This window comes from Arachis hypogaea, chromosome 12 (genome assembly GCF_003086295.3).
Source record: "Arachis hypogaea cultivar Tifrunner chromosome 12, arahy.Tifrunner.gnm2.J5K5, whole genome shotgun sequence".
Classification (NCBI taxonomy): domain Eukaryota; kingdom Viridiplantae; phylum Streptophyta; class Magnoliopsida; order Fabales; family Fabaceae; genus Arachis; species Arachis hypogaea.
This window is the reverse complement of record NC_092047.1, coordinates 96,139,409-96,159,157: the sequence shown is the minus strand read 5'-3', so window position 1 is coordinate 96,159,157 and position 19,749 is coordinate 96,139,409.

The following is a 19,749-nucleotide window of genomic DNA, read 5'->3' as shown; positions in this document are numbered from 1 at the left end:
AGTTTAATTATTCTAAGTTAAAGTACAAATAAAAAATTAAAAACAAAATATCATAAAATTCATAAAATAACACACTAAAATTCATATCACAATAGAGTTTACTTTCTTAAACTATGCTATTTATATGTGTGTGCGGATATGCGAATTTGCGAATCGGATTCACGGATATCACTGCCGAATCCGCAATCTGATCCGACCATAGTGCGGATCAGATCCGATCCGATCTGATGGCTCTGTAGATCGGATAATATCCGCAAAATTCGGATCGGATGCGGATAATTACCGCGGATATGCGGATATTATCCGATCCATGTGCAGCCCTATAAACTATGACAAAAGATGATGTTTAAAAGGCTAAAATTATCTTAGAAGACAGATCAAACGTTTAATGTTATGGATTTGGGTGACGCCTAGTGTTTGGCTCACAAGTGAAACTAGAAATATTGTCTCTTCACATCAAAGCTTCATTTGTGCATATAATATGTGAAATGATCCAATTAAGAATAAGAAATTGTGAATTCAAACATGTCAAGCTCTTGTTGAAATTCTAAATAACCGGAAAAAAGGATCATATCTAACTAATTTTTCTACTCAAATTTTTCAAATATATCTAAATCAAAGGGAATTGAATGATCTACAACTTTATCTTATAGGTTTGGAATTAATTTGTTCATCTAGATAGAGTAAACAGCCTAGCAATAAAATAGTGCAATTTTAATGTTTCTGCATGCTATAGTAAATGATGAATATCTCTCTCATTTTTTATTGAATTAGAGAAAAATTTGCATCTATAAAATGAGCAACAAATTGATGTATCTGATTTAAGCAATGACTTTAGCAAAGGGTATAATTGAAATTTGTCATGTAAATTTTTTTTTTATAAAGGGGAGCAAACTCAGCCATTAGGGCATGTAATTTAGATCCTAAATACTCTTCTCATCTATATTTAGTCCTTTAATTTTCTATTTTGTAATTTTAGGAGTTAATTTTCTTCCACGTTAGTAACAAATTATGTATGTTACAAATGCATGAACTCTTAAAAACCTTGAATTCTTTATAAATTTCCACCACTTCACTTCTACCAATTCTGATTGAGCTTAAACATTCTGAGTCTTGATTTACACTTCCAAAATAGTTTCATATCTGTACCAGCATGCTATGGCAATGTGATCGACTTTATTGCACACTTGATATTGTGGAGGAGGTCTTGAAGAAGATCTTCCATAACCTTGAAATTGATGGTATACTATTCTACCTCATCTACCAAATTTGTTTGATCGTCGACCTCTACAGAAGCTTCTACCATCTCGAGCGAAGTGATGAGAAGACTGCATATATATGTGCCACATGAGCTTGTACAAAGCTCTCTGGTTTCTTGTACTTTTCAAGAAGCTCTTCATGTGCCATAAGCAAAGCCTCAAGTTCATGTACTGAAACAGGATTGGATGTAGCAGTAATTGTAGTGATGAAAGAAGTATATTCTTCTGGCAAACCATTCAGGATAGCTTCTACATGATCTGATTTACTGATTGCAGCTCCAACACATATCAATGAGTCTATAACTTTCTTGATTTTGAGGAGATAATCATTGATTAGGTAGTCCTTTTTTGTATTTACTAATTTATTCTTTAATTGAAAAATTTTTGCAGTGATCTGAGAAGCAAAGAAGGTTTCTAATCTACTTCATACCTGATAAGTAAACACACACCCTACCATGCGAGTGGTGACTCTCTTGTTCATTGATGCAAGTAACCACATTTTTAGTAACATGTTGCAAATTTAGGATTGATCACGCCTGCTATTTCATCTTCGTTTGAAAGAAAGGGACTCTTTAAACGATGTTGAGATCATATAGGTGGAGAGATCTTATTTAAGAGGTTTGCTCTATTTCACTTTTTTTTATCTTTTGTTTTGTTTTGTTTTTATTTTTGTAAACCAAAAAAAAAAATAGTTAATTGAAACATCAGCCATCACTGTTTGTTAATTGATTTTAGGATTTAATTTATCAATACTTATAATAGTTGAAGCCCAATCTGATATATTGAATGATATAGGGATGCTTATTTTTTAAGAACAATGATTATGAACCAAAATAGGCACTTATTCTAGATTTATATCCTAAATGTCTTTTGCATAAATTGCTAATTGCTACTGTATTGACTATCATTGATATTTTTTTTTTAAAAAAAAAATCAAAGTACAATAGTAGATTTTTAAAATTATTACTTCAATAACATATTAACATATATCTACTCATTACATCTATTCATAAAAAAATCAGATCTAAAATGAAGAATGTAAATTTGAATATGAAGAACAAATAATAATGAATCTATTCTCTTTTATTGCTATTGTCAAATTCTATCACTATTGTTTTCTTCTTTCCTTCCTCTTTTTCTCTTTCTATGATATTTTACAATTTTTTTTTTTACAGAAAAAATATTTCTTTCATAAAAAAATCATACGGCACTTCCAGATAAAAGAAAAATAAATTAGATCTAAATGTTGAGGAAAGGATTAAATATATTTTATGCTAAACTATAAACTAAAAGTAAGTTCAAAGTTTGATTTAAAAAAATTTTAAACAGTAAAAATATAGATAGATTTGAGTTTGTATAATTTTTAAATCAACACAAGAAATAATGTAATATGTTAAAAAATCTGTTTTTTTTTTTCTTTACTTAAAACTAAATCTTTTTCTAATATGAAGATATTTCCATGAAAAAAAATAAACTTCAATATATCTTCTAAAATCTGATAGATTTGTACCAATATACTCACACTATTGATAAAAAAAGACAATAAAATAGGTTATTTTTTTATATGGATTAAATATGTGTAGTACTTTATTATTGAAGTTTGAGTGTTTTTTTTATATGAATGTATTTCTTTAATTGATATTAATCAAATCGGACTGTCCAATTTGTTTGAGGAAAGACAGCAAACTACAAATTAGGGGTTCAATTTTAATTTTTAAATTTTTTATTTTTAAAAATAAAAATTGGAGTGTGCGATTTCAATCTTAATTTTTTTTATTTTCAAAAACATAAATCAGATGATCTAATTTGTATCGTTTGTTTAAAAAAATTAAACAATGTAAAAAAAATTGAAGGCACCAATTTCTTAAATCCACAACAATATAAAACACATTTTTACATTCTTTTGTGATATATATACTCCTGCAATATAAGAAACATAACAAGTGCCAATAAAATACCACAAAAAAAAATATCACATAGAGATATTAAAAGAAAAAAAAAGAAACTAAAACAAACTAAAAGATTAAACAGAAAAATGATGAAAAAAAGAGATGATGAAAATAAGATAAAAAAGAGTAAAAGATGAAAGAAAAAGAGGTGAAAGGAAGGAAAAAGGGGGTGTGAAGAAAACGGAAGTAAAGAAAAAAAAAAAAGAAAGGTCAAAGAAAACATGAAAAAAAAGTAAAGTGGTAATAAAATAAAAAGATGGAAAAGAGGAGAGGGAAGCCACCGCCTTGCAAGGTTAGCGGTACCAATCTCCTTTTGGAATAGCAACAAAGATGAAAAAGAGAGAGAGTAAGTTGAAATCCTTAGTAGAACAAAAAGGTGAATGTTTACTGATTTGGATCTTTTAAATTTTGAATTTCACTTTTAAATTTTGAATTTCACTTTAGAGGGTAAAATGTAATTTATCACCATTTATTTTATAGGTGGGACTAAAAAATAATATGGGAGAAAAACTATTTAAGAGTGAGAGATCACACTTTATCCTCTAAAATAAAAATTCAAAATTTAGAGGATCCAAATCAATATTTACGCATAAGATATTACAATTTTGAGTAAATGGCCAGTCCTGATAATTTTTTCGAAGGACTACGAGATCTCCAATAAAAAAAAATATCTTTTCGGGGCCTTGATATTTAACTTCGTGATACTAGTTAGTCTCTCTATCAATGATCTCTCTTCAGAACATACTTATATAACATGTTAATCACTAATATATCCTCCATTTAATTTTTATAAGTAAAAATAATTTAAAAATCAAAAATATTTTTTAGTTTTATACTAATATATTTAAAAAAGATAATAAAAAAATGAAAAAACTAAACGGTCTTGACAATTATTTTTAAAAGACAACGAGATTCCCAACAAAAAAGAATTTGTCAATTCTAATTAATTTTTAATGAACAAATCAACAGTTTAATATGCCATATAAGCTCATTCTATTAATACAGAGAGAAATTATTAACAAAAAGGCTAATCAATCTTATAAAAGTAAAAATCATCAGGAGTAAAAAAGAATATATTTTTTGTTGAGAATTTCGTTGTATTTTAAAATAATTGTCATTAACTATTTATAATTTTTTTTCTACAATTTTCTATCTTGTATTCAGTGTTATCACCAAATAAATAATATAAAAAAAAATTTTAATTTGGATCCTCTAAATTTTGAATTTTTACTTTAGAAAGTAAAGTGTAATCTCTCACCCTTTAATGGTTTCTCTCTCATATTTTCTCTTAGTCCTACATATGAAAAATAAATGATGAGAGATCACATTTTTCCTTCTAAAGTAAAATTCAAAATTTAGAGGATTCAAATTTAAAAAAATTATATGTCTTACTATCAATATTTTTGTCTCATTAACATAATACTGTTGTGATAAGGTTGAGTATGTAGATGTCCATTTGATGTGCGGATATTTTATACGCTTTTTATGTTATTTTTCTACTGTTTTTAGTATATCTTGTTAAGTTTTATTATGTTTTAGTAGGTTTTATTGCAAAATTCACTTTTTGAATGCTAATTTGAGCTTGTGTTTTTTCTATGATTTTAGGAGAATTTTGGATGAATTTGGCAAGTTTTGACAAAGTCTGATTCAGAGGCAAAGAAAGCATAGCAGATGCTGTCAGATTCTGACCTCTGTGCATTCAAACGAGTATTTCTGGAGCTACAGAGATCAAAATGATGCGATCTCAATGGCATTAAAAAGCTAACTTTTAGAGCTTTCCAGCAATATATAATAGTCTATACCTTTTTTTAGAAATGATGGCCTAAAATGGGCGTTGAACGCCTAAACTACCCCCTTTCTGGCGTTCAACACCCTAAAAGGACTGAAGCCAGCGTTGAACGCCCAAGACTGGCATTCAACGCCACAAGGAGAGAAAGGAAGCAGCATATCTACCCCCTAGTGGGCGTTCAACTCCCACCCTTTCAAGTTGGACGCCAAACTCAACCCAAACATTCACCAAGTGGGCCCAAAAGTGGATTTTCGCACCTTTAACCTAGTTTAGTTTATTTTTATAATTTCTAATTATTATTAATGTCTTTTTAGGTTTAGTATTAGTATATATAAGGGGAGATCACCATTGTTTAGGATCTTCTCCACCACATTCGAACCTTACACATTATTCTCTGTACAGTATGAGCAACTAAACCTCCAAGGTTAAGATTAGGAGCTCTGTTGATTCCTATGGATTAATAACATTATGTTCTATTTCAATACATGTTTGATTCTATTCTATGATGCATTTTCATCCTTCATCCTTATGAATCTGGGGAGGAACGAAAGTATGGCCCTTATTCTATATGAGTTCATGCGAGTCCTAACCTAGATAGTATTGAGCTACAGCTTGAGAGTGCATCACTGGTTCCAAGAGAGTATCTGGGCTACTTGGGTTATGTGACATAAAATCCCGTTAGTCATGGGTAAATGAGGTCTTTGTGGCGTTAAGGCTAGAATCATAAAGCATCATTCTCCGATCCGGAAGATCCGACCTTATCTGTGGCATTTTGAATAGGATCAACAAAAGAATAGTGGATTGCACGGGCTTCATCTTCGGCTATAGTGAAGCACTATGAGCTAACTTGATGAGAGGACATGAGTTACTCAAATACGGTGTGTAGCTATGGTTTAGGGGAGATTAAGTTGATGAGAGGACATGAGTTAATCACTTACAGCTTTACCATTGAATGAATCATTCATTATTGAAGTAATCAGTAAGAAAAGTTAATCCAGAAAGATAAAGCATCTCCAAAGCCTTAACTAATTTCTCATTATTGTTTCTCTGCTATTTCTTTATTGCTTCCTTTATTTATTTTATGCGCATTCAACAATAACCATATTTTCTATTCACCTGACTAAGATCTGCAGGATAACCACAGCTTGTTCAATCCGACAATCCTCGTGGGATTCGACCCTCACTCACCTGAGGTATTACTTGGATGACCCAGTGCACTTGTCGGTTCAGTTGTGTGAGTTCTAATTTCGCACACCAAATTTTTGGTACCGTTGTCGGAGATTGTTTGTGATTGACAAACTAACGGTTGTCTTGCTGCTTAGATCAGGTACGTTTTACTATTTTTCTTTTTGTGTTTCTTATTTTCTTTTCAAAATTTTTCAAAAAAAATTATATTTTCATCTTTAGTCATCTTTTTTCTCTTGTTTGAGTATTGTATCAAGTCTTAAGTTTGGTGTCCCTTTAGTTTTCATTTCTTTTCTCGAATCTTTGAAAATTGTTCTTGTTTTTTTTGGGTGTTCGAAATTTTTCTTTTATTTTTCTTTGTTTGATCTCAAAATCTTTAAGTTTGGTGTCTTTTAGTGTTTTTTCTTTTAATTTTTTTCGAAATAATTGTTTGATTTCAAAACTTGTTAGTTTAGTATCCTGTTTGTGTTTGTTTTTCCTTTTTAATTTTTTCGAAAATTTCTTTTATTTAAATTTAAAATTTTAAGTTTGGTGTCTTGATTTTTAATCTTGTTTATCTTTTATATCTTTAAAAATCTTTATCTTATCTTTTTCTTTAATTTTCAAAATTTTGTTATCTTATCTTTCTTTTTAATTTAAAATTTTAAATTTTAGTATCTTGCTAGTTTTTCTTTCTTTTTAAATTTGAATTTTAAAATCTTGAAATTTTTTAAATCTTATCTTATCTTGTTTTTCTCTCTCTTGACTTTTTAAAATTTTGAATTTAAAAATCTTTCTTTGACTTTATATTTTTAAAAGATTTTCAAAATCAAATATCTTGTTTTAAATTTTAGATCTTATCTTATCTTGTTTGACTTTTTCTTTTTAAATTTAAATTTTAAAATCTTTGATTGACTCTTTCTTTTTAAATTTCAAAAATTTTTAAAAATCAAATCTTTTATTTTATTTTCAAATCTTGTTAGTTAGTTATTTGTTTTATCTTATTCTAATTTTAAAAGTTTGGTATCTCTTTCATTTTTCTTTTTTTTTCGAAAATCTCTTCAATTCTCTCTCTCTTCTTTTTCAAAAATCTTCTACCTTTTTCTCTCTTTTTATTTTCGAAAACTCTTTTAATTAAAAGATACCTTTATTTTTTTTCTTTTTTCTTTATCTATCTCTCTCTAACAAACGACCTCTATACTCTGATATAGAGAATTCTTTCTTTTTCTTTTCTTGGTTTCTTTCTTCTCGTTTATGAACAGGAGTAGGGATAAAGAACCTCTCTTTGATCTGGATTCTGAACCTGAAAGGACTCTAAGAAGGCGTCTGCAACAAGTTAAGGCTAGCAGAGCCATAAGGAATCTCACACGGGATCTAGAACAAGAAGCTGAAGATACAACAATGGCAGCTAACCCAGATAATGGGGGTGGCGCAAGAAAGGTCCTAGGATCTTACACTGCACCAAATTCTGATTTCTATGGGCGCAGCATCTCCATTCCTGCCATTGGCGCAAACAACTTTGAGTTGAAACCTCAACTGGTCACTCTAGTACAACAGAACTACTAGTTTTATGGACTTCCACAGGAAGATCCAAACAAATTCATATCTGACTTCCTGTAGATATGTGACACTGTCAAGACTAATGGACTAAATCTAGAAGTCTACAAGCTCATACTCTTTCCATTTGCTGTAAGAGATAGAGTAAGGCTGTGGCTGTATTCTCAGTCTAAAGAAAGCCTAGATACATGGAAAAAGGTGGTCAATGAATTCTTGACCAAGTTCTTTCCATCTTAGTCAGCTCAGGGTGGAAGTACAAACCTTCAGACAGAAAGAGGGTGAATCCCTTTATGAAGCTTTGGAAAAATACAAGCAACTGATCAGAAGATGTTCTCTTGATATGATCTCAGATTGGACCATGCTAGACATCTTCTATGATGGCCTATCAGAGGCGTCCAAGATGTCTTTGGACCACTCTACAGGTAGATCCCTCCACTTCAAGAAGACACCTGAAGAGGCACAGGAGCTTATTGACATGGTTCCCAATAACCAGTGTATGTACACTTCTGAAAGGAACCCTGTAAACAATGGGGTTACTCAGAAGAGAGGCGTTCTAGAAGTAGGGACCTTAGATGCTATCTTGGCTCAGAACAAGCTGATGTCCCAGCAAATCAACATGATCACTCAGCATTTGAGTGGGGCACAAAGCTTAGAAGCTTACTGTCCGGAGATGGCTTATGAGATAAACGCAGGTGATAATGCCTGGACCAACATAGAGGAGGTGAACTATATGGGAAACCCCTCCAGAAACTCCAACAATAATCTCTATTCGAATACTTTCAATCAGGGATAGAGGAACCACCCCAATTTTGGGTGGAAAGATCAGCAGAAGCTTCAACAAGGCTTCAGTAATAATCAGGGTGGAATGAATCAGAACCGGTTCAACAACAGACCACTCCAACCTTTTCAACAATAGACAGAGACTCCCACACAGAGCCTCTCTGACCTGGCTACTATAGTCTCTAACCTCTTTAAGACCCCTCACAGTTTCATGGCTGAAACTAGGTCTTCCATTCAGAACTTGGAGATACAGGTTAGTCAGTTAAGTAAGAGGATTCTAAAGATCCCTTCTAACACTCTTCCAAGCAACACAGAGGTAAACCTAAGGGAAGAGTGCAAGGCCCTCATGGTGGAGGTTGTGACCGAACTCAAAGAGGAGCTTGCTATTGAGGAGCTCAAGAAAATCAGAGCTCATGAGAAGACTGATAATGTCACCTTGCACGCCCTTTTGTTGGGAGAGGAACCTGAAGAATACACCTCTTTCTGACGAGGACGAGGAGTCCAAGGAAGAGCGAATTGCTCAGTTCCTGGCAATCCTCATAAAGCTGAAGGCGAAATACAGAGGCGTTGGAGGAGGAAGATGAGCCTATGGTATTGGCCAAGGAATGCAGTGCCTTGGTCCAGAAGAAGCTCCCTCAAAAGCTGTGGATCCCGGAAGCTTCCTGATTCCCTGTACTATAGGGACCATCACCTTTGAGAAGGCACTATGTGACTTTGGCTCAAGCATCAACCTCATGTCTCTCTCTGTAATGAAGAGGCTAGGAATTCTAGAGGTGCAGCGTGCCAAGATCTCATTGGAGATGGCAGAAAAGTCCCTGAAAATAGCATATGGCATGGTGGAGGATGTCCTAGTAAAGGTTAAAGATCTATACATCCCTGCTGATTTTGTAATCTTAGACAATAGGGAGGATAGAGATGAACCCATCATCCTCAGAAGGCCTTTCCTAGCCACTGCTAAGGCCTTAATTGATGTGGAAAAAGGAGAGCTAGTTCTTAGACTACATGAGGATTGTATCTTGTTCAAGATCCCCAACCCTCAGTCTCCCTCTAACAAAGGAAGTACCATTGTACAACACGTAGTGTTTCAGCCCTCCCTCTCAGTACAGAGCTATATAGAGTCCCCAGACACCAACTCTAAGTTTGATGTTGGGTAACCATCTTTAAGCATTGAGAAGGAAGGTACTAAGAAGAAGGTACCTAAAGGCTGGAGGGACAAAAAGATCTTCATTGAAGGCCTCTCACCTGGCATGAGAGTTGTCTTCACTAAGAGTCCAGTCATTCCACATACTGTGAACCAGATCCTATCTCTAGAGCATGTGGAGCTCATTCATGAGAACACAGGAAGAAAGTTCACTGTGAGGGTGAAAATCTAAGCCCCTACCTACCTCTGTAATGGAGCTGTCCGTCAAGCTAATGACGGTAAAGAAGCGCTTGTTGGAAGGCAACCCAACCATTAACATAGTGTTTTCATTTTCTTTTCTTCAAGTTTTATATATTATAATTTTTCCTTTGATTTTTGACGTTTGTAATCATGTATAGCACTTAGGACAGAGACAAGGTCAATAGAACACCCTGGGGAGAGTCCCTTAGTGGCATTGAACGCCAGACAAGGAGGAAGCTGGGCGTTCAACACTAGAGAATGACCATCTTAGGCGTTCAACGCCCCATGGGGAGCATACACTGGTGTTGAATGCCAGTCAGGGAGCAATGCTGGGCATTCAACGCCCTAAAGGGAGCATCCAGGCCTGCATTTTGACTCCCCCTATGGGCGTCTAACACCCATTCTTGGCGTTGAACGCCAGGTAGTGGGCAGGCTGCTCAAGTTTGGAAGCTTCTCAGCCACTTGGTCCCACAAAATCTCCACCTACCCCCACCTTTCTTCTCTCTCTCCCACCTTTTCTAGACCTTGAAACCCACACCCTATTTTCCCTCTTCCCAATACACACTCTTCCCCAAATCCATTATAAATCCGATTACTTTAATTTCCACCAATCCCATCCACTTCAAATTCAAACCTTTCCCACCCATTCTTCCTTCCCAAATAACCGAACCTTACCCTATCTCCACCCTATATATACCCCCTCATACAACCCTTCATACCCACACCTCCTACACACTCTCTCCCTCTAACCCTATACACTTTCCACTCCCTTCTTCCTCCACATTCCCCCACTTGGCCGACGTCTTCCTCCCCCTCTATCTCTATCATTTCCTTCTCTCTTCTACTCTTTTCTTTCCTTTTGTTCCTATTTTCTCGAGGACAAGCAAAGTTCTTAAGTTTGGTGTTGCAAAAACTTTGCTTTTGACTTCTCCATTCCTAAGTATGGCACTAAAGGCCAGCGGAGCCGCAAGAAATAAGAAGGAAAAAGCCCCCGCTTCCACTTCCAAACCGTGGAAATCATGGAGATTCCTCACTAAAGTGCACCACGATCACTTCTATAATATGGTAAGGCACAAAAAGGTGATTCCCGAGGTCCCCTTGAAGCTCAAGAAAGGGAAATATCCAGAGATCCAAAAAGAGATCTGGAGAAAGGATTGGGAAATTCTTACCAATCCTGTTTCAGAGGTCAGAACACTAATGGTGCAAGAATTATTTGCCAATGCTTGGGTCACCAAAAATTATGATACAAGTGTGAACTCAAGCCCTAAAAACTGGCACAACATGGTCCGATAGCAACTCTTGGACTTTAGCCTGGAAAGTGTGAGAGTGGCACTACAATTGCCATACATGCTAGGAGACCCACACTCTTACACTAGAATGGTCAACTCCGACCAAAGACTGGATCAAGTCCTTACAGATATTTGTGTGGAAGGAGCTCAGTGGAGAAGGGACACACAAGGCAAGCCCTATCAACTAGGTAGGCTTGACCTCAAGTTTGTGGCCCGAGGTTGGTTGGAGTTTATCAGACGCTCCATCATCCTCACAAGTAACCGATCTGAGGTTACTATTGACCGAGCAATAATGATTCATTGCATTATGCTTGAGAATGAGGTAGAGGTACATGAGGTGATACCTCAAGAGTTGTACAAGGTGGCTGAAAAGACCTCCACCCAAGCGAAGTTAGCATTCTCACACCTCATATATCACCTATACAATTCAGCTGGAATTGGTATAGCTGGAGACGCCCTCATTGAGATGGAAAAGCCCATCACAAAGAGGAAGATGGAGCATTTGAGAAAGCCTGCACATGAACCACAGCAGGAGCCTGTGCACCCGCCTCCACTAGAGATTCCTGAGATGCCTCAAGGGATGTATTTTCCTCCCCGTGACTATTGGGATCAACTGAATACATCAATAGGGGGGCTGAGCTCAAACGTAAAGCAGCTGAGAGTAGAGCATAGGGAGCACGCCAGTACCCTCCATGAAATAAGAGAAGATCAGAAAAGATTAATGGAGGAACAACAGAGACAAGGGCGCGATATAGAGGAGATCAAACGCTCCATTGGATTCTACAAAGGGAGCAGCAGCCGACATCACTGAGGTTGTTGAGTCCCATTATCTCTCTGTTTGCTTTATTTTTGTTTTTATTGTAATTTAATTATTGTTTGTTTTCTTCTCTAAGTTCATGATCACGTTTAGTATTTGTTCTTTTCTAGTTTTATTTTCTTGTTTCATTTTGGTTATAAGATATCCATTGTATCCTCACCATACTTAAAAGAAAAATTATTTGAAAAAGAAACAGTGAGATACATAAGTTTTAAGCATATCATGAGAGATTCCAATTGTTTAAGATATGGTAGCCTTGCATTTGTTTTCTGAATCTATGAATTAACCATGCATGATTGATATTGAAGTTGAGTATATTGACTCTTGAGAGAACAAAGAATTTAGAAAAGTATTATCGACTCTCTGAAAAATAAAAAATTATTGATTCTTGAAGTAAGAAAAAGCAGCAGAAAAAAAAAAGGAAAAGAATGCTCATAAAAGAAAAATCAAAAGAGCAAGGATCCAAGGCTTTGAGTATTAATGATTAGGAGGTTAAAAATTAGCCTAAAAAGCTTAATTGAGTTGCTGTCCCTAATTAAATGCTTGTGGTGTGAAGGTGTCAAGTGAAAAGCTTGAGACTAAGCAGTTAAAGTCGTGATCCAAAGCAAAAGAGTATGCCTAAGAACTCTAGGCACCACTGACTGGGAATTTAAGCAAAGCTAAATTCGAATCCAAGGGGTTCCCTAGTTAAGTGCCTGTGGCATTTATATATCCGGTGGAAATAAGGGAAAACAAAACGTTTAGAGTCACAGCTAGGCTTAAAAAGGTGCAAAGTACCAAAAGAAGCTGTGTTCAAGAATCAAGAAGAGTTAAACTAAGAGAATCAATAATATCATCTGGATTCTGATCCCAAGGGATGTCAATATTTCTGAACTTCAAAGGAAAGTGAGATGCCAAAACTATTCAGAAGTAAAGAGATATTAGCCCCACTCAATATTTGGAATTGAGCTTCATTGAAAAAATTTAAGACCTATTGTATCTTTCTCTTCTTTTTAGTCCTACTTTATTTTGGTTGCTTGAGGACAAGCAATAGTTTAAATTTGGTGTTCTGATGAGCGGATATTTTATACACTTTTTGATGTTATTTTCCTACTATTTTTAGTATATCTTGTTAAGTTTTATTATGTTTTAGTAGATTTTATTTCAAAATTCACTTTTTAGATGCTACTTTGAGATTTTGTGTTTTTCCTATGATTTTAGGTGAATTTTGGATGAATTTGGCAAGTTTTGACAAAGTTTGATTTAGAGGCAAAGAAAGCATAGCAGATGCTGTCAGATTCTGACCTCTGTGTATTCAAACGAGCATTTCTAGAGCTACAGAGGTCTAAATGACGCGTTCTCAATGGCTTAGGAAAGATAACTTCTAGATCTTTCTCGCAATATATAATAGTCTATGCCATTTTTGGGAAATGATGGCCCAAAATGGGTGTTGAACACCCAAACTACCCACTTTCTGGCGTTCAACGCCCCAAAAGGACTGAAGCCAGCGTTGAACGCCTAAGACTGGCATTCAACGCCACAAGGGGAGTAAGGAAGCAGCATATCTACCCCCTAGTGGGCGTTCAACGCCCACCCTTTCAAGTTGGATGCCAAACACTCACCAACCCAAAAGTGGATTTTCGCACCTTTAACCTAGTTTAGTTTATTTTTGTAATTTTTAATTATTATTAATGTCTTTTTAGGTTTAGTATTAGTATATATAAGGGAAGATCACCATTGTTTAGGATCTTCTCCACCACATTCGAACCTTACACATTGTTCTCTGTACAGTATGAGAAATTAAACCTCCTAGGTTAAGGTTAGGAGCTCTGCTGATTCCTATGGATTAATAATATTAGTGTTCTATTTCAATACATGTTTGATTCTATTCTATGATGCATTTTTGTCCTTTATCCTTATGAATTTGGGGTGGAACGGAAGTATGGCCCCTTATTCTATATGAGTTCATGCGAGTCTTGACCCGGATAGTATTGAGCTACAGCTTGAGAGTGCATCACAGATTCCAAGAGAGTATCTGGGCTAATTAGGATATGTGACATAAAATTCCATTAGTCATGGGTAAATGAGGTCTCTGTGGCGCTAAGGCTAGAATCATAAAACATCATTCTCTGATTCGAAAGATCTGACCTTATCTGTGGCATTTTGAGTAGGATCAACAAAAGGAGAGTGGATTGCACGGGCTTCATCTTCGGCTATAGTGAAGCACTATGAACTAACTTGATGAGAGGACATGAGTTAATCACTTACAGTTTTGCCATTGAATGAATCATTCATTATTGAAGTAATCAGTAAGAAAAGTTAATCCAGAAAGATAAAGCATCTCCGAAGCCTTGACTGATTTCTCATTATTGTTTCTTTGCTATTACTTTATTGCTTCCTTTATTTATTTTATCGCATTCAACAATAACTATATTTTCTATTCGCCTGACTAAGATCTACAGGATAACCACAGCTTGTTCAATCCGACAATTCTCGTGGGATTCAACCCTCACTCACCTGAGGTATTACTTGGACGACCTGATGTACTTGCTGGTTCAGTTGTGCGAGTTCTAATTTCGCACACCACCATTCTCAAGAGAGAATGAATTTAATAACATTGAAAATATAACATTTTGTATTTGTATAAGTAGGAGGTTAAGCCTCCATTAATAACACGTACAATAGTAACAATAAAATCACTTTCTCCTTTTTTATATAATGTTCCTCTCTCTCTTTTACAAATAAGTTGCTACATATATTAGTAGATATATATATAAACCATCTCTATTATATTGAGATAATTATATTCGTGAATGTTATTACTAAAGTTATCTGTTTACGCTTCTTTATTTTATATCTATTTTCTCTTCCTTATTTATTTATTTTACAACACGTTATCAACACGAGACTCTGATCAAATTTTAGGAAGACTCAAGTAACAAATTTTCACTAGGTTGAAGCCTTCTCATCTTGAATTTAATGCTCTTGATATATTTGGAAACAACTAGTTATCATGGATACTAGATGCTAAAATCTATCTTTATTTAATGGATCTTGGAGATACCATTAAGGTTGAAAATAATACATCCTAGAAGAATAAAGCAAAAACCATAATCTTCCTTCGTCGTCATCTTGACGAAAGATTGAAAAATAAAAATCTCACATTAAAAGATCCTGCAGATCTATGGAAAAACCTTGAAAAAAGGTATAATTATCAAAAGATAGTGATACTTCCTCAAACCCGATATGAATAGACGCACTTGCGTCTACAGAATTTTAAATCTATAATGAATATAATTCAGCAATGTTTCGAATCACCTCACGAATGAAATTATGTGGGAAAAAGATAACTGATAATGATATGTTAGAGAAAACTTTCTCGACCTTTCATGCCTCGAATGTGCTCTTGCAGCAGCAGTATCGAGAAAAATAATTTAAAATATATTCTGAGTTAATTTCATGCTTTCTTGTTGCTGAACACAACAATGAGTTGCTTTTAAAAAATCATGAAACGCGCCCAACTGGCGCCGCCCCATTTTCTGAAGCAAATGCGGCAAATCATAATCCCAGAAAAGATAAATGGCAAGATTTTAACAACAAGAAAAATCATAGAAGGAAGAAAAATTATGTTCACAAGAAAGGATCTCATTAGAAGTGTGATAAAGAAAGAAACAATGGGCAAAATAAATCAACAGAGGATAAATGTTTCCGTTGTGGTGGAAAGGGTCATTGGTCGTGTACCTGTCATACCCCAAGGCACTTGATCGATCTTTATCAAGCATCTTTGAAAAAGGACGACAAAAAAAGGAGACGAATTTTGTTTCAAATGATGCTAAAAATTACACCACTCATTATGAAGTATCTGATTTCTTTGAGGATCTTGAAGAAAATATTGGTCATTTGATCAATGATGGAATAGTTTAATATGTGGGTTTGTTAAGTACTCATGTAAATAAATAATGTAAGAAACTTTTTATTAAGTTTTATTTTCTATGCATTTGAATTTCAAGTACGATGTATATCAATAATGTTTAATAAAATATTTATAAATTTCAAAATTGTTGAATGTGCCAAGATAATAATAATAAAATTTTTAGTATATATTATACTTGTTAGAAAAATATTTTCAACCAAGAAAATAATTTTACTGCGTAAATATTTCTACTCATTTTATTATTTGTTTTTGAAGAAAATGGCAAGGACTTATAGTGAAGATGTTTGCCTTACGGATAGTGCAAGTTTGCACACCATTCTCAAATGTAATATATATTTTACCTATCTTGTGCCAAAAAAAGGATATGTTCATACTACTATTGGCTCAGGCAATGTGATAGAAGGTTTCGGAAGAGCTATAATTTTGTTTTCCAGAGGAATAAAATTCATAATAAATAATGCACTATTGTCTACCAAGTCTCTAAGAAATTTGTTAAGTTTTAAAGATATTCGCCGAAATAGATATCATATTGAAACAATGAATGAGGAAAATTATGAGTATATGTATCACAACACATGACTCAAATAAAAATGTTATATTAGAAAAGTTACCATCACTTTCATCTGGGTTATATTATACTAAAATTAGTACAATTGAATCACATGTCATTATAAACTAGAAGTTTACTAACCCAAATGAATTTATAACTTGGCATGATCGATTGGGTCATCCGGGAACAACCATGATGCAAAAAATTATTGAAAACTTCCATAGACATTTACTAAAGAACCAGAAGATTCTTAAATCTAGTGAATTTTGTTGTGCTGCATGTTCTCAAGGAAAGCTAATTTTAAGGCCATCACTAGTAAATATTGGATTTGAGTCCCCTGAATTCCTAGAAAGGATTCAAGGCGATATATGTGAACCTATTCATCCACCATGTGGATCTTTTAGATATTTTATGGTCCTAATAGATGCATCTTCGAGATGGTCACATGCGTGCTTATTGTCTTCTCGGAACCTGGCGTTTGCGAGATTACTTGTCCAAATTATCCGATTAAAAGCACAGTTTCCAGAAAATCCAATCAAAGCAATTCATCTTGATAGGCTGGTGCATTCACTTCCCAAGCCTTTGATGCTTATTGTATGGCTAACGGAATAAGCGTTGAAAATCAAATAGCTCATGTTCACACACAAAATGGGTTCGCAGAATCACTTATTAAATGTCTCCAGCTAATTACTAGACCCTTACATATAAAAGCAAATCTCCCAACCTCGACTTGGGGCATGCTATTTTACATGCTGCAGCACTTATTCGTTTGAGGCCAACAAATTACCATCAGTTCTCTCCTATGCAATTAGTTTTTTGCCAGTAGCAAAATATTTTCCATTTAAAAATATTCGGGTGTGCGATATATGTTCCCATTGCACTACCTTGTCGCAACAAAATAGGACCCAAAGAAAATTGGGAATATATGTTGGATATGATTCTCCCTCTATAGTAAGGTATCTTGATATACAAACTGGAAATGTATTTAAAGTTCGATTTGTGGATTATCATTTTGATGAATCAAAATTTCCAACATTAGGAGGAGAGAATAAGCTTCCTGAAAAGGAACTTAATTGGAATGTATCATCCTTGATGCATTTAGATCCTCGATCAGGGCAATGTGAACTAGAAGCTCAAAATATTATACATTTGCAAAGAATAGCAAATGAATTGCTTGATGCATTTTCTAATACAAAAAGGATAACTAAATCCTATATACTAGCTGAAAATGCTCCAATTGATGTCCTAGTCGGACAAATAGCCACCGAAACAAATTCACGTCAGAAGCGTGGTAGGTCTGTCGGTTTCAAAGATAAAAATTCTCGAAAAAGAGAAAAAGAGGTAAATACTATTTCTGTTGAAAAAGACATAGCAAAGACACCTGCAGTTGTCCAAAATTTTGATATAGTTTTGACGCTAGAAGACGTTCAGGTACCAGAAAATTGTGAAAATGACAAGATCTCGATAAATTATGCCTTTGTAGGAAAAAATAGAACCGAAATAAGACAATTGTCAATGAAATATTTGCATATAATGTGACATTAAGTATCATGCATGAAAGTAAGGATCTTGAGCCAAGAACAATCGAAGAATGTCGACAAAGAAACGATTGGCCAAAATGAGAAGAAGCTATGAAGGCTGAGTTAGACTCACTTGCAAAACGTGAAGTCTTTGGACCTGTAGTCCGTACATCAGAAGATGTAAAACCTGTTGGATATAGATGAGTATTTGTGAGAAAACAAAATGAGAAAAATGAAGTTGTAGACTACAAAGCTCGACTTGTGGCACAAGGTTTCTCACAAAGGCTCAGTATAGATTATGAAGAAACATATTCCCCTGTAGTGGATGCAATAACATTGCGTTATTTGGTCAGTTTATCCACATATCATAAACGACATATGCATTTAATGGATGTGGTAACAACCTACTTATATGGATCATTAGATCGTGATATCTATATGAAAGTCCCTGCAACACTAAAGATATCTAAACCATCCAATGAATATTCACATGGGTTATACTCAGTCAAATTGAAAAGATCTTTATATGGTTTAAAGCAATCGGGACGAATGTGGTATAATTGTCTTACTGAACATCTGGTCAAAAACGGATTCAAGAATGATGATATCTGCCGATATGTTTTCATAAAGAAATCTACATCTGGATTCATTATAATTGCTGTGTACGTTGATGATTTAAATATCATTCAAACTCCTGAAAATATTCCAACAATTATAAAAGCTCTAAAAAAAGAGTTTGAAATGAAAGATCTTGGAAAGACTAAATTTTGTCTTGGCCTGCAGATCGAGCATACAAAAAATGGGATCTTTATTCATCAAACAACATACACAGAAAAAGATCTTGAAGAGATTTTATATGGACAAGTCATATCCATTAAATATCCCAATGATCGTAAGGTTTTTGGATGTGGAAAAGGATCAATTCCGTCCTAAAGAAGAAAATGAAGATATCCTTGGTTCTGAAGTATCATATCTTAGTGTCATTGGAGCGCTAATGTATCTTGCTAATAATACACAACCCAATATATCATTTGCTGTGAATTTGTTAACAAGATATAGTTCCTCTTCAACCAGAAGACATTGGAATGAAATCAAACAAATCTTTCGATATCTTCATGGAACGGTTGATATGAAATTGTTTTATCCATATGAATACAAGTCACAACTAATTGGTTATGCAGATGTAAGATACTTGTCTGATCCATACAAAGAGAGATCTCAAACAGGATATCTGTTCACATATGGTGGTACAGCTATATCATGGAGGTTCACAAAACAGACGACTGCAGCAACATCCTCTAATCATGCTGAAATACTAGCAATACATGAAGCTAGTTGCGAGTGTTTTTGGCTCAGGAGTTTGATCCAATATATTCTGTCATCATGTAAACTAATTGATCATAAGATAGCTCCTACTGTCCTGTTTGAAGATAATACAGCATGCATTGCTTAACTTAAGGGTGGATACATCAAAGATGATAGAATAAAACATATTTCTCCCAAATTCTTCTTTACTCATGATATTCAAAATCAAGGAACAATTGATGTCTAACAGATCCACTCGAGCGATAATCTGGTAGACTTATTTATAAAGTCACTTCCAAAATCCTTCTTTGAAAAATTGGTACATCAGATTGGGATGCGCCGATTTCGAGATATTAAATGATGTCGATTGAACTTTTTTACCCTTGGTCAGGTTTTTTCCCATTGGGTTTTTCTTAACAAAGTTTTTAATGAGGCAGTTCCCATTACAAAGGATTTTGTACTCTTTTTCCTTTACT